We start from the raw sequence: 15,265 nt of genomic DNA on the forward strand, positions 1-15,265 counted from the left end.
TGCTAAAGAATATGAAGGAGCTTGAAAAAACCATTGACCTAGACTCTGTGCAGCAGGTACCTTTCAAGCGGCCTTATTCAACAGGAGAAGGGACCTCGGCCTCAAGGACTGCACCAGTAACACAAGCACCCTCCACAGCAGCACCAACTGCAGACAAAGGCAAAGGGATAATGGGGGCAGAGGAGGAAACAGTGAAAGAAAAGCCTGCCCCTCCAAATGAGAAGCATCAAGAGCCCCAACAAGGGCAGCAAACAGAACAGCAGCAAGAGCAAACTGCTCCTCAACAAACGGAGCTACCAGCAGCTCCAGTAATGCAAACTCCACCTCCACAGACTGTGCCATTGACTGCTCCTAGTTTGTAGACCCCAGCACATGAAGAAAGGGGTATGAAAAGAGATAGAGAAGAGTCCACTCCAATTAGTGGATCCTCCCAACAACCAGGAGCCAAAAGGCAAAGGCTAGACTCCCCAGAGGTAGAAGACATCACTGAAGAATTCCTTGACAGCTCAAGGAAAAACAGGGAGGGCAGCCAGCACACAGGGACAAGCTCCTTTCAGCAGGAGGAAGGATTGCAACTTGGTTTGGAGGTGTCTTCCTCCTCCCAGCAGAGCAAGAATCCCAAGAGCACTAAGGCTTCTTTCAAACAAATAAAAGCTCAGAATGATCTGCTGAGGGCTGAGGTTTACAAGCAATTTATAGATGCAACAGCAGCCCAGCAAGAAAGGCTAATGTCTGTGTATGACATTAAAGAGGAAAATGTAATCCTCAGTCACTTTAAGCCTACAATACCGCAGCCTAAGTCAGCTGCAGATTTTGTGAAGACAAGGGTGGAGGTCATGGCCAAAGACATCCATCCCATGGAACAAATAGAACTCCACAAGCAAGCTGGAGAAATGGTTTATGCAACCTTGGTGGAGAGGGCAACCATGGCCCATGAGCTGAAAGAGTCCCTGAAAAACACCAATACACAGTTGGACTTTGAGACAATGTCCTCCTTGGCCAAAGACAATAGAATAAAGTCTCTTGAGGACATCATCATTGATCTAGGACATGATCCTAGTGATCCAAAGGGTGTGAAGGCCCTTATGAAGAAGAAAGATGATGACCTGAAGGCATTAAAGAAGAGATTGAAGCTGCAGCCCACAGAGCACCCTCAAACCGCAGAACTTCAAAAGAAAAAACAGGTTGATGACCAATTAGACCTCCTAATGCAGCAAAACCAGACGATCAGGGATTTGGAGAAAGAGCTGGAAGGAGCATTACAAGATAAACAGGGAGAATCCACTTCCCAAGCTCCTCCAACTACTTCAACAACAGCAACAACTTCAGGGGCAGCAGTGGCCCCCACAACAGAAGCAGCAGGAACAACAGCAGCTCCAGAGGCCAGCACAAGTGTAGAAGAATTGACTAAGGCCATCAAGGAAATGGAGCTCCAGGCCAATTAAATAAAGAAGGCCAAGGAAAAATTGGCAGAACTGGATGCCAAATATGACAAGTCAAAGGTGACTGTAGCGGAGCAGGGCAGAGAAATAAAGGCCCTAAAATACAAGATCAAGGCCTTAGAGAAGGAACTGAATCTAGAGACTGCCATGGCCGACATAAAGAGGATTCTATGGGAAACAATTGGCCATTCCATCAATCAACAATGGAGGTCAATCAAAACAATACTTGAACAGATGGACTTAATGGGCCAAGCACAAGCAGAAATCCATAAGGCCAAGAAAACAATGGGAGACAAGCCAGAACAGGCCAACATGATGATAGACTTCCTGAACAGGCAAGAAAAGGAGGAACTGGTAGCAATAGGCATTGCCAACAGAACCGAGGCTGTCCTCACTGCTAAAAAGGTACTAACTCTCAAGAACTATGTACAAACTGGGGAGAGGAAGTGCTATGAGATACAAGCTGAGGTGGAGGAATATAAAGTCAAGATGGCAGTGCTGCAATCAAAGGGACTGCCCAGCCTCCTAAGTGGTGCAGGAAGACCGATCTCTCGAGATCAATTTGCCAACAAAATGGCAACCACTATTGCAAATCAAATTATTGCATCTGGCAGTACATCTGAGCAAAAAGGGCCCCCCACAGGATAGAGCTTGTATGAAAAACTTGAAGGCCTGTTCTTCATTGAAAATGAGGTAAATCATCTGTTTGAAACTCCTCCTAAGTTTTATAGGTATACAGAAGCATATGAGACCCTAATTAAAATTCGAAGACATCAAATGCCTAAGGAGGATTGGTGGCAAGCGATGCTTCAGATTTTGCCACGGTAGCCTCAGTTGTTCGACCACTGCCAGCTCCAGGTCACTACAAGACAAACAGCATGACAAAGTCAGAAATAAAGGCAGCTCAAAGGGTGACTCAGCATAAAGACAAATGATAGCTAGCCTAAAGTATAAGCAAATGCGCATATTTGGACAGCTTAGCCTCAGCCGACTTCGACACCCACCAAGTCATCAATTTCTGACTATTTTTGACAGCTAAAGCAATAAAGCGTTATTACAGCTTTTACTTCCTCAGCTACCAAGCTCCAGGAGTTGGCATAAACATTTATGAGCCATTAACTCCTCTTCTTGATATTTTTTACATGTAAATTTTGTATAAATACTCCCCTTAGTAACGCATAAGGGGTTGGTGATTTTTGACTCCAAGGAGAATCTATTGTATACTTTCAGTTTATCTAATACAGAGGGCTGGACCAGCTCAGTGATTTCCTGAAGTATTTGATGTATGGATGATGCTTGATGTTCTGATGCAGAATTCCTGTGCTGTCTGATGAAATAACAAGTTTTTCTCAAATCTTTGTTTCTTGTTTTCTTATGTTTACCAAACCACACTTATGTTGTTCTAAGCTAGCAGTAAAGAAAAAGAATAGTACAAGATTTGTTTCATTACACCTTGTGCTCAATTTTTACTGCTGTGAATGTTTATCTTCAAGATTAACGATATACATGAATTCTTAACTGCTCATGTGTCTAATTAATTCTATATGTCTTAATGTTAACTGGAAATTCTTCATTGCTTCTAGATTGACATTCCCACTGTCTTTTCTTCAGCAGTTTTTTATGTAAGATTCTTAATTGCCTTACATAAACTGAACACACTCACTTAATAACTATTATGAACGTTGTTCCTCAGACACAAACCTGGCTCTGCAGCATCACTAAGGTATTACACAACATCAGACAAACTAAAGGACCTCTGACTCCATGCCCAATGGACTAAGACATGCTAGTACATACCTATATATATATTAACTGGAATCATCACCAAACACATTTCAAAAACAAAACCTGAACATCATAGCTAGCCTAAAATACTACCAAAACAGAGCTAAACTTTAAAGAGAGAGCCCTCTCTGATTACAGCTTGGCTAGAAGCTGAAATCCAAAGACTGGTTAGTGGTTACCCCGGCCGTATTCCCTTGGGAGTCATAGGGAACAACCTGGGTGTTAACAAGTCCTTGGTAATTTCTCTATCATTTATCACCAAAGTGTATTTTGCAGTTTTGCGATCGGTTTGGTAATCTGTCTGTCTAGATTTCCAGAGTAGTCACTTTTTTTCCTTTTCGACTCCTTACAAGAAAAGGTCCATCTGAGCACTTGTCACTTCAGGCTCATTAAAATCGAAGTGACTAGAGTCACCTATAGCTTTTTCTCGACTCTTAAAAATTGAAAAAGCAAGTTGTGCAAAGTGTCTTAAAATTTATTTTAATCGGAATAACATCCTTGTTCCTTCATTGATCTGAGGTTGAGATAATGGAGTCTACCAATCAAGGAATCCCTCTTGGAGATAATCCTAGTCCTTTATCCTCTTGGGGAGATATTGGTTCTCCATATATGGCTACATTGTCCCTTCTAGGAATCACAATCAGCCTGTCGGTATGACTTTTCTTGACTTCTATCATTCAAAACACCATAATTCCTCAACAATCTAATCAATAACCGGATGATACTAAGGTTACCCCTTCACCTTCTACTTCGTTTGTTTCCCCTTCCCCTTATTCGTCTTCGCTTGGTGAAACTAGTGACACTAAAAACCAAGTAGCTGAGAAGAAAAAGAAAGGGAAGGAGAAGAAGAAGAAGCCAACTAAACAAGGGAGCAAAAATGCATCATTTGGCGAAAATCTACACACTAAACTTTCCAAACCAAAAACTCCATGCGCAATTTGCAAGGAGAGACATTACCATCGATATTGCCCTTGCATCCCGTGGATCTTGAGAGAATGGTCTCCTCGGTTGCACCATTCGGTGTCATCAACCACTGATAGTTAGGTTGACAACACACCATCACCTAGTGAAAAAGAAGTCAGTAGACAAAAGGAAAAGTTAGAGCTCCATGTAGGTTATGTGAAGGTGATCATACTCTTCACCATTGTCCTCTTCTGGACAAAGCCAAAAGCATTTTGGATAACCATCCTGCTTCACCGCAGCAACTTCCACTTGGATACAAGAAACTCTTGCCAAGTCCTTCGCTAGTTGAAAACCCGATTGACATAACTCAATTTTTGATCGAATCGCCTATCATTGAAAGTGAACCTTCTGAGTCCATACCGGACCAAAGTCAACTGGTCGAGATGGCAGTCGACCCAATCTTGCCTTTAGAAGGCCCACCTTTGAATGATACAATTCCCAAAGAGAATGAGAATGACACAGTTCAAATTCTTTTTGTGGATACAGAGTCTAATGAACTTGGGGGAAATCCACCCATTCCTTTACAACAGGAAGAGACCCCCCCAGTTCATGGAACTTATTCGAACATTTATCCGATACCTCCTCTGACAGTGTAGTCATTTTCTTTGATTGGAATTAGCTAGAAAAACCCCACCCTCCATCTAATGTACCCTTCTGAATCATAGTACAAGTTTACAAAATGAGTGTGTCTGGCACTATCATAGATGAAGGGGCTTCGCTGAGCATCCTTTCCTCAACTTCTTGGAAAGCGCTTGGTTCGCCATCAATTTTTCCTGAAAAACAAAATTTGTCAAGCTTCAACAAAGGAACCAGTTGACCATTAGGGATCCTTCCAAAGTTACTGATAACTTTGAGAAAGAAAATCATTCATTTAAACATGATGGTAGTCCATGGTTCACAAGATTACAATCTACTCCTTTCACGTGACTATATATATAGCATGGAAGCTATTGTTTCCACATTCTTTCGAGTGATGTGTTTTCCACATGAAGGCAGACTAGTGCAACTTGTCAACCAACTTTCATTTCCTAGTTCAAACACAGTTATGAATCAACCATCATCCCCAAATGGTCTCTTTGCATCAAACATCTCTCTTCAACCTTCATTCCATCCATCTAATTACTGGAGTAGTTCGGTGAGTGTGACTAAGGTTAGGGGGCATGCACCCTAGTCTGCTTCAGTAGGTGAACCAAGAGGAAAAGAGAGATTTTCTTGAAAGGTAATAATGATTGGACTGAAGAAACGTTCCCGTATAGGTTATGTGATCAGTCTGAAACACTTATTTCCTTGTACAATTGTGATTAGAAGCTCACACCATTCACCTTCGTGCATTATGTGATTTGAAGCTCACATCATTCACCTTCGTCTATTTCGATGGACAATGCAAAGGAAGAGTTTTTGTCTGCTGAAAGAAATGATCCTACCTAATCGCAAGGACTCCCATTTGGTAACCTCGAAACTCCACTTTTACTAAAACACCTGGGGGCATGCAAACCTTTGTATGCAAGTGAAAAGTGACTTTTGATTTTCTTAGTTTGTAGGTTCTTAACCCTTTAACCTCGTAGCTTGGTTGTTTCTAGCTTGCATAAAAAAGGCAACGAGCACATGTTATAGTAGTGTTCAAGCTCATTAAAAAATAAATCTACCAAGAGATATTATCAAAATACTAGTAAGAGCAATGTTCCCGGAAGGTTCAAGCTCATTAAAAAATCAACCTGCATTGAGCATAGTTTCTCCTGATTCAAGCTCATTAAAAAATGAAAACACCTTTGGTAAATAACCTTTGTGATCGCCATGCTATTAGCCTTTTTTAACCTTGGTTGTGTTCCAACCATATGCTTCCACTTGATTTTATACCCTTTTTAGGAACATCTGTGACAAGTGATTTTGATTGGCACCCTCTTCACACTGCCATGTTTTGAGAAGTTCCAAACTTACCTGGAACCAGTTGCTACACAAAAATACCACTCGCTCCTAAAAAACGAGTCCCTTTTAAACTCTTTTTAGACTTGTTAAATGTAAAATTATTGGAGCTATTGGCCTCTCTAGCTCACTAAAGTAAAGGGAATGCCATCCCTCTCATATATTTTAATCTTTTTGGGCCTGAGTGATTATCAAAAAAAAGGATTGAGTGCTTGTCTTTGTCGGCTCATTAAAGCTATCGAAAAGACATCCCTTTCATATTATTTATACTTTTTCAAACTTAAGGGATTATGCCATGAAAAAGGACTATTTGAGTCTCGTTTTCGTCCCTTTTCAAACTCTCTAAACATGAAAAGGACCGAGTTATCTTTGTCGTTAAACTCGCTAAAACAATAGCAACAAACTTGTCCAACCAAACAAGAACAAGTCTCACTAATGCTAGGCTCACTAAACACAAAGCGAGAGGTTTTACCGAAGGGAAAATTATAGACCAAGAATATGTTATCCTCCTCAAGCTTAACAAAAATAAGGAGGTACTGGTTAGCAATGACTGGGGAAAAATGGGAAGAAAACTTGAAGAACTCTATTGGTATCAGGTCGCTCTTGAACATGACACTTTCACTCCATCACCGTGATTGAGTTGGGTTGGGTTTTTCCATTCACCATCACCATTGGTCCTCTGTACCATCCATGGGGTTAACACTACCAAGTCCATATTAGTGTTGCCAATATGTTCAAGAGAAGTCATTCAGAGAATTCATCGTCCAGCAAATGCCTCATCCACTGCAATACTTCCACCCTTCATTTTTCGTGACCGCCATTCCTGAACCTTATATCATCATATCGTTTTCACCTTCACAAAAATCATTTTCTCTGTTTTGCGTCGTAGATGTGGGATACATCAAGGCCCTCCTACGATAGGTCACTTCTTGTCGACATCAGCTCATTATCCAAGAAGTTGACTTAGAAACAATCCTTTCAGTACTTTAAAGCTTGCATGCCTCAATGGAAAGTTTCTCACTTCCAGCGATAGGTTTACATCAATGACCTTCAACCAAAAGAATTTGCATGGTGTTTGACATTGACTCATATATTCACACCACGTGAATTGTACTGTAGTACCTTGAGGGTCATCATCATTATCGGTGACTCCTCTCGCGTTTGTTAATAGCTTACATTATTGGCTAGTAATCACATGATGTCTTTCCATGGTTGACTTCAGAACATCTTTTCGTATGGATCGACTTGTACATCGGGCGAAGATTGAATGAGTTTTGAAGACCCTAGATCTAGTTTCATTCATCCAGGCTGCGATATATTCAAGAAAATAAAGGCATCAATCGTACACGAAAGCTACATAGATAGTCATCTAAACCATGGAAGATAACTCTTCATGTGAAGAATCACCAGTCTATAGTAGCAAATGATTATCTGCCCTAGGTACATGAAAATAAATCTATAAAGTTGAGCATGGGGATGCCCACCTCAGCTAGATCATGAAAATAATATGATGATGATGTATTGTATTGTATCTTATACGGGTCACCTTCTAGTACGAATACCTCGGATCCTCGTGATAAATCATTTCACCCAACATCAGAAGATTTATGACCTCATGCTTTAGGGGGTAGTTGTTATATACATATTTGGGCACTGCAACCCCAAACTCATATGTCCATAAACTAAGGGATCCTTAAGTCCCTAAAAGTGTTGTTTCACACCATAAAGGATCATGGTCAACTGATTACATCATTTCCCAGAAGTTCCACCCGAAAAACTAATCAGAACTGGCCAAAACTAGACCATACAGACTACTTCATGGGAAAGCTGCAATGCATACTGACTGCCAAACTAGCCAAGTGTGATGCATACTGAAATGGACTTATATAGGGTCCAATGAGCGAGAATAGACAAATGGCAAAGACAGTTTGCTAAGTGGATGATCATGGAATCTTCCAAAAACATCTCCTATGATGCCCTGAATTCGCTTAGGGATGAGCAAGAGATCAATGAAATCTCCAAGTGGAACCAAGAAATATTAGTGGAATGACACTAATAAAAAACCTAGCACTAACTCACACCCTTGCAAGACATCTATAAATGGATCCCTCATTTGAGAGATCTAGAGGTTGGAATTTTGTATTTTGTAAGGAAGTGTTGTTGGTTTGTTGGTGAGAAGAGACATTGCATTGTTGGGTGATTTGCTTATTCATGAGGTGAAAGAGGGCTTCTACACTGGGAGGATGATGCTGGATCAGACAGCTGGGTTGTAATCCTCTCTTTCACTACTATTAATAAAGTTATTTGAGTTTTCCTCCATATAATCATGTGTTTATGAATCATATTGTTTATGAATGCAATTGTGTGGTCAATGTGTTTCTAATTCCACATTGTTTATGATGTTTTAGATGGAGATGGTTTAATGGTTTGCTATTACTTTGACTCTACAGGTACTCTTTGAAGTGGGACAAGTAGGAGAGGAGTGGAAAATTCTATCAAGGAAAGGAGAAATCAAGCTAGGATCAAAGTGGGAGATCCAGGTCGGTCCTCTTTTCTTCTCTCTAATATATCACACTTAAAGGAACTCTTGAAAAGATTTCATTGTTTGTTTTTGTTTCTAAGATAACTACCCATCTTAGTGGGACTAACAGTTCAAATCGACAGTAGTTTTCCCTGAAACAAGCACAATATTGGAGAAAGTTTATTTCTAACTTTTCCTTGATTGCATCTCCCTTACATGCATTAACAGGATTGAACAAGGTGTTTCAGTGGGGAGGCAAACAACAGAAAGTCTTCGACACCTTAAAAGAAAAGATTAGTACTACACCACTGCCTGATCTTCAAAGACCCTTTGAGATTGAAACAGATGCCAGTGACTATGCCATGGGAGCAGTGTTGATGCAGCACAATAAACCCATATGTTATCATTCTGAGACATGTAATTCTATAGTAGTTAACTATCCCACATATGATAAAGAATTACATACATTAGTATAGAGTGTGAAATAGTGGAAACATTATCTAATGGGCAAAGAGATAGTTATACATATTGATCATCAACCACTTCAATATTTATACTCCCAAACTAAGTTGCAGGAATCAAGACACTATAGGTGGATGGGTTTTCTACAACAGTTTCATCTTTTAATCAGATATAAAAAGGCATACACAATAAAGTTTTAAGTATGTTGTCCAGACCAATCATAAGTGCATCTAATATACTTAAGCATAACCCAGTATTGCATGAAATCTACATTGAACAATATGCTCAAGATATAGATTTCAAAGATGTGTATGCAACTTTAACTCATGGAAAACAAGTAGAAGTATTGGATTATCATGTTAAGGACCAATTCTTGTATCATTTTGGAAAGTTATGCATTCCTCAAACCGAAATATTAAAGATAATTTGAGAAGCACACAATTCTCTAATATCAGGTCACTTTGGTGTAAGTAAAACAGTTGCACAGCTGCAAAGATTTTGCTATTGGCAAAAAATGAATGAGACAACTTCTAGATATGTAAGAGGGTGTACCATGTGTACTACAAGCAAGCCCATCAATAGAAAACTAGGCTTGTACACTCCACTACCAGTTCCTTCTCATCCTTGGCAAAGTGTTTCCATGGAATTTGTTGGGGGACTACCTAAATCTAGAAAAGGTCATGACTATTTATATGTTATTGTGGATAGGTTAAACAAAATGTGTATTTTAATACCCTGTAACAAACAGATTACAGCTGAACAAACAACAAATTTGTTCTTTCAGCATGTATGGGTTCATTCTGGATTACCCACTTCCATTGTATCCGATTGAGATTCCCGATTTGTTGGGAAACTTTGGTCAAGTCTGTGGGAATTGATGGAAACCACACTGAAGAAGAGAACAACCTTTCATCCACAAATAGATGGCCAAATAGAGGTGGTCAATAGGACAGTGATCCAGTTGCTCAGAGGCTATTGCAGCAAGCATCCCAAGCTTTGGGATGAACATTTGTGTTATGTGCAACATGCTTACAACTGAGCTAAACATTCTTCTACACATAGATCTCCTTTTGCGACCTGTTTTGGTTTCACACCAAGGTCTACCTTGGATTTTGTCTTTGGTAAAGACATAGTGGTTGATGGGAATAGTGATGTGGACAAGGAAACCAAGTTCATTGAACAAAACCAAGAGATTCACGAGGAAGTACATGAACAACTGGAAAATAGCCAAGCCAAGTACAAGGAAAGGCATGATAAGCATCAGATTGAGCATAGTTTCCAAGTTGGTGATAAAGTCTAGCTATATATCAGCAAAGACAGAATGCATGGTGAAGGTAAGAAGCTAAAGCCAATAAGGTATTAAACTTTCTAGATACATGAGAAAATTGGTGAGAATGCTTTTTGCCTTGATTTTCCAGCTTACATGCACATATATTCGGTAGTTAATGCAAAAATCTTGAGACTGTTTGAGCATTCATTGATTGAAGATCCCAAAGAGAAGAGTCAATTGCCTTCCATTGATGATCTGTTGCATGAATATCTCAATGAATTGCAGGAAGATATAGTTTTGGACAAGAAGGTGAGAACTACTCGTTGAAGGGTTGTTGAGTACCTCAGGATTGGACTCAAAGGTTCAAAACCAAGTAGTGCAAGATGGATAGGAATTGGGAAAGCGAGGAATCTATATCCTCAGTTAATGAATGCTTAAAAACAAACTTTTGGTTGTCCCAAAGCTTTTTCATTGGGAAGGCCATGATCCAAATTGGATCCTAGACACACTTTAAGTTTTCATGAACTCTTTAAAAATCATGCCAAAGTTTCAAAGTCTTACAAAGATCAAGCTATCAGAGGTATCCTTGTAACGGTTGAAAATTGTTATCAACGGGGAGCAACGAGGACCTTCAATCAAGCACACAGATCATCGCCCAATGGTAACGCGCGCCATTGCAAATTAGAAAAACCAGAGGCCATTTCGAGAAATGGGGGTAGTTTCTGATATACGATTAGCGACAAGTGCTAATCGCATATCGCAAGGAAAACCCCTCAAAGAAGGAAAGGCCACAAGCACTCGAACCAGAAAAATCATAAAATGCAATGGATATTGTTCCGATTCCATCAAAAACGAGGTTCCACAAAAACTAGTAGGATATCGGAATGGATTCGAGTGGTAAGAAGTTTCAACCAAGTCCCGCCCGATTCCATACAATCGCTGCCATGAGTCCAGTGGAAGAGACAGAAAACCATTCACATCGGGTGGGTAAACATCATGTTACTTATCCTCTCGATATGGATGATGACCATAGGATTTGGAGGGCCAAGATTGACGGCGGAGATGCAACCTGGTGGATGACCAGATTTGACGAGGTTAACATGCAGAGTTGTATAGGATTTGAAGACAAATATAGACGATGCGTTGGCAGAAGGTCATGTTTCATGGGCATTCTTGGAGTTAGCAGAATAAACGGTCATTTCGAATATGTCCAAGAGAACTGACACTCATCCATTATGAAATAGGTGGCCACCTCTCTATGAGGTGTTATTTAGTGATTGATTACATAGGACAAAGGGATTCAAACGAACAGAGGCAGGGGATCTAGAAATACGAGAAGCGGAAACGAACAGTTAGAAAGTAGATTGGCTTCAAAGCCACAAACTGATTGAGAGAACGGTAAGCAGAGCCGAAAGCAAGTTAAGAAAGCTGAGAGCATAGACAAGAAGCCAGGATGACCTACAGAAGCAAAGGCAGAATCGAACCAGAGTTAAGATAGAGACATAGAGAGTCAGAGAGTCTGTGTACTCCAGAGAAGGCTTGAGAGGTTCAATCGTACTCTTCTATAATTCCTGTCATGTATGAGTCTCAGATTGGGCTCATAATACTATGACCAATAGAGGTCAAGAGTTAGTAAGGAGAGTCTGTGTACTCCAGAGACTTGGGGGATCCAAGTAAAATCTTGCTTATTTATATTTGTGTGTGAGACTCAAATTGAGGTCACTGTTGTAAAGATTCTACTTTGAAAATATAATAGAGAGGCCAGCACTGAAGGTTGGACCGGGAAACGTAGCCTAGGAGTATTGGGTGAACTCCTTATTAAACTTGTTGTGTTATATGTTTTCCTGTTACATTTTCTTTATATTCTTCATTGCCTATGTATTTCGTAATCTTATCGATCTGTTGCATAAAATAACACAGGCACATCCACGCACATGATTCTGTAATACCCTAATTCATTGTATTAGATCAATTTGAAGTCACGCAATTGGATGAGAGGTAGACGAGAAAGAGTGTGAAACCAAACAGAGGCAAGAAGAGCTTTAATATAGAACAAGGTGGTTTTTGTAGAGTCACAGTGGTTTTCGGGCATCTGCAGTACGCTGAGTGGTTTAACATGAAAGCTTCTGATGCCAGTAACTGTTCAACACGTGGCTCTAGGAGGAGAGAGAATGCCACCGTCATTGGGCGGGTATTCCTCGCTCTTCTTTCCAACCCGATATCCTTTACAGTTGTTAGATCTAGTGGTAGCAAATCTACGAATGAGGTTTGTCAAGCTAGTTGGTGAGATATCTTCCTTGCAAGTTTCTGTTCAGGAGTGGGATTGGGGAATTTCGAGAGGAATAACTACTCGATGGTTATTTACCTAGCGGACCAGAAAAATTTTCACCACTGTCTATATTTCCTCATCGGGTCCGCTTAAAGTCTTTTTGTTTTACGGTCCCCTAGGAGGTTGTTCTATTATGGGGGCCCTTAGAAGGGATCTCGAGCAATTAGCTCAGGTCCCTTAGCTCAGGGAGCAAGCTAAGTCTTTGGCTTCGTTGTAATCTATGTAACCTATTTTAGCTTAAATTGAATAGAAGGCTTGTTTCATGCCTCAGCAAAAAAAAAAAAATCATGATTGAAAGTGGGGCCAGGAAAGGACTGAAGGAAAACCACTAACATTTTTCCAAGTTTCTTTCTTAGTATGTTACACCACTTGATGTTTCATCCTTGGCCTCTTAGCAAGAACAACCAAGGTTATATTTGCAGATGGATCCCCAATTGGAATGGATGCTTATTGTTAGTTACGTTGGGCTTTTTACCTTGGTATCTACATTATTTTCTTTGGCATATATCCTTTTGCACATCTTCCTGGCCAATCACAGTGTGATGTAGGGCTTGGAATTTGGTGGGCTGGATTTACTTGATTCTTTGAGAGAAGTTATTACATGTGGGTTACTTGTTCTCCAAGTGGAGCATATTTTCAATATGATTTCACATTTCATGCATGCACAGTTCCAAAAGGGTAAGACAATATGTCATTCATGCTCTGAGTCATTTTAGTTCCTAGAGATCTTATTTAGATAAAATTAAGGCTATCAATTGTTAAAAAACATTTTGGTTTCTCAAACTTATTCATGGTTTGATTACGACTAGTGATCATGGAATTAAAGCAGAAGTAGATGGATGGCTACTAACATTCGCTCTAATTGAAGGAAAGAATTTCTTTGTTGTATATGCTACTAGTTATTCATATCCATATGTGGTATTTACTTGTAATGGGAAACCCCGAAAAAGTTCAATCAAACTGCAGACACTGGATCCTCAATGGCATGGTAAAATGTCATAAAACTATCCATATATTTTGTGCTTGAGATTCTATGCTTCTCCGTGCTTTTTTTCATGATTTCCATTCTGACTTTCATTCTCCAAATAATTCTACAACAATATTTGAATATGATGCCATAGAACAACCACCTTCTATGATGGATGTACAAGTCTCTTACTTTGAAGGACCTTTTTCTAAGGCTACATCTATAAGGTATGCTGAGATCAAGTTTCTGAAATTTACTTCAGAGGAGCTGGCTGATTTGTGGATCCCACTTCATGGAAGACTAGCACAAGCTTGCCAATTGAAGCTGCACCTTAGGATATTTCTGACAAATACAAAGGGTCTTGATGTTGTTACTTAGTACATAACAAAGATGGAAAAAGGTATTCAACTTTTGATATTAAATCTCAAGTAGATACTTGTGTTTTCCTTGACATACGTATAGTTCAATGAATTGTTCTATTTTTATGGACATCATGAGAATGAGAAATAATTCTATGGAGATTGCCTGACACTCACCTCAAGCAAATTCAACATTCTAGAAGCTATTTTCACTTCCAAGTGAGGAGTTTATGATTAATGATTTTTCTTGCTACTTGAAACGTAAAATGCTACTTCAGGTATATATGCCTCACTTAGATAATTTTGCATAAGTTTTTGCAAATAATAGACTAGAACACGAGTCTCAAGTGAATTTATGTTTGCAGGGTTGCTTATTCTTATCTGCAAGGATGCTAGGTTTCTATGCAAATCTCTTTGGACATAAAACCAAATTTTCCTTCCTGTGGGAAGATATAGAGGAAATAGTGGAGTTGCCTCCTTCCTTAGCATCAATGGGTAGTCCATATATAGTCATATTCCTTTGTAGAGGTAGAGAACTTGATGCTAGCCATGATGCAAAGTACACAAATGACAAAGGAAGACTCCAGTTCGATTTGCAGTACTTTATTTCTTACAATGTTGCATCCAGGTACATATTAAGTTCTTTTCTCATCGTAACAAGCATACACTTTCCTCTGTCACTTGTAAAAATGGTAGAAGTGATATTGGATCAATGAAAGACCATTGATTTGCATAAATTTCAATAAACCAAAATGAAAATAAAGAGTGCATAAGCTAGTTTGGAATTTTGAACAAAGCTTGAAATATCTTTCTGTATAATTACTGAGAAACTACAATTTATATGTCAAATAGGGAAATCATGGCACTATGGAGGAATAGGGCACTGAGTCTTGACCAAAATATGAAAATAGAAGAGGATGAATAACTGAAAAATTCAGGGGATCTCCAAAATGAATATTCTGGAAAAAATTCGGGTGTCAAGGAAGCAAGCATGACCAAGGTTCATTCACAAACATTACCATTCAGTGTAAGTATCTCAATTCATGAGGCATTACCCTGTTCTACATTCCTGTGAATTTATCGTTCTGATATTTAGGATGTTTCAGACAAAGTTCAAACTATTGTGTTGATGGGTTGTTTTGGTAAGATCATGCTACATCATTGATATAATAAACAATGAAACTCAACAACCTACAAAAAGTGGCTCTTACTAATTTAGTATTACTTGTTGATCATAAATACAT

General features: G+C 39.4%; 1 pseudogene; it reads left to right on the top strand.

Annotated features, from left to right (window-relative positions):
* The first annotated feature begins 13,117 nt into the window (after nucleotides 1-13,117).
* Nucleotides 13,118-14,946, top strand: LOC149145958 (C2 and GRAM domain-containing protein At1g03370-like; annotated as a pseudogene).
* The last annotated feature ends 319 nt before the right edge of the window (nucleotides 14,947-15,265 follow it).

Source organism: Pinus tabuliformis, chromosome X (assembly GCF_031772625.1).
Source record: "Pinus tabuliformis cultivar Carrire ecotype Pingquan chromosome X, CPIR1, whole genome shotgun sequence".
Taxonomy (NCBI): domain Eukaryota; kingdom Viridiplantae; phylum Streptophyta; class Pinopsida; order Pinales; family Pinaceae; genus Pinus; species Pinus tabuliformis.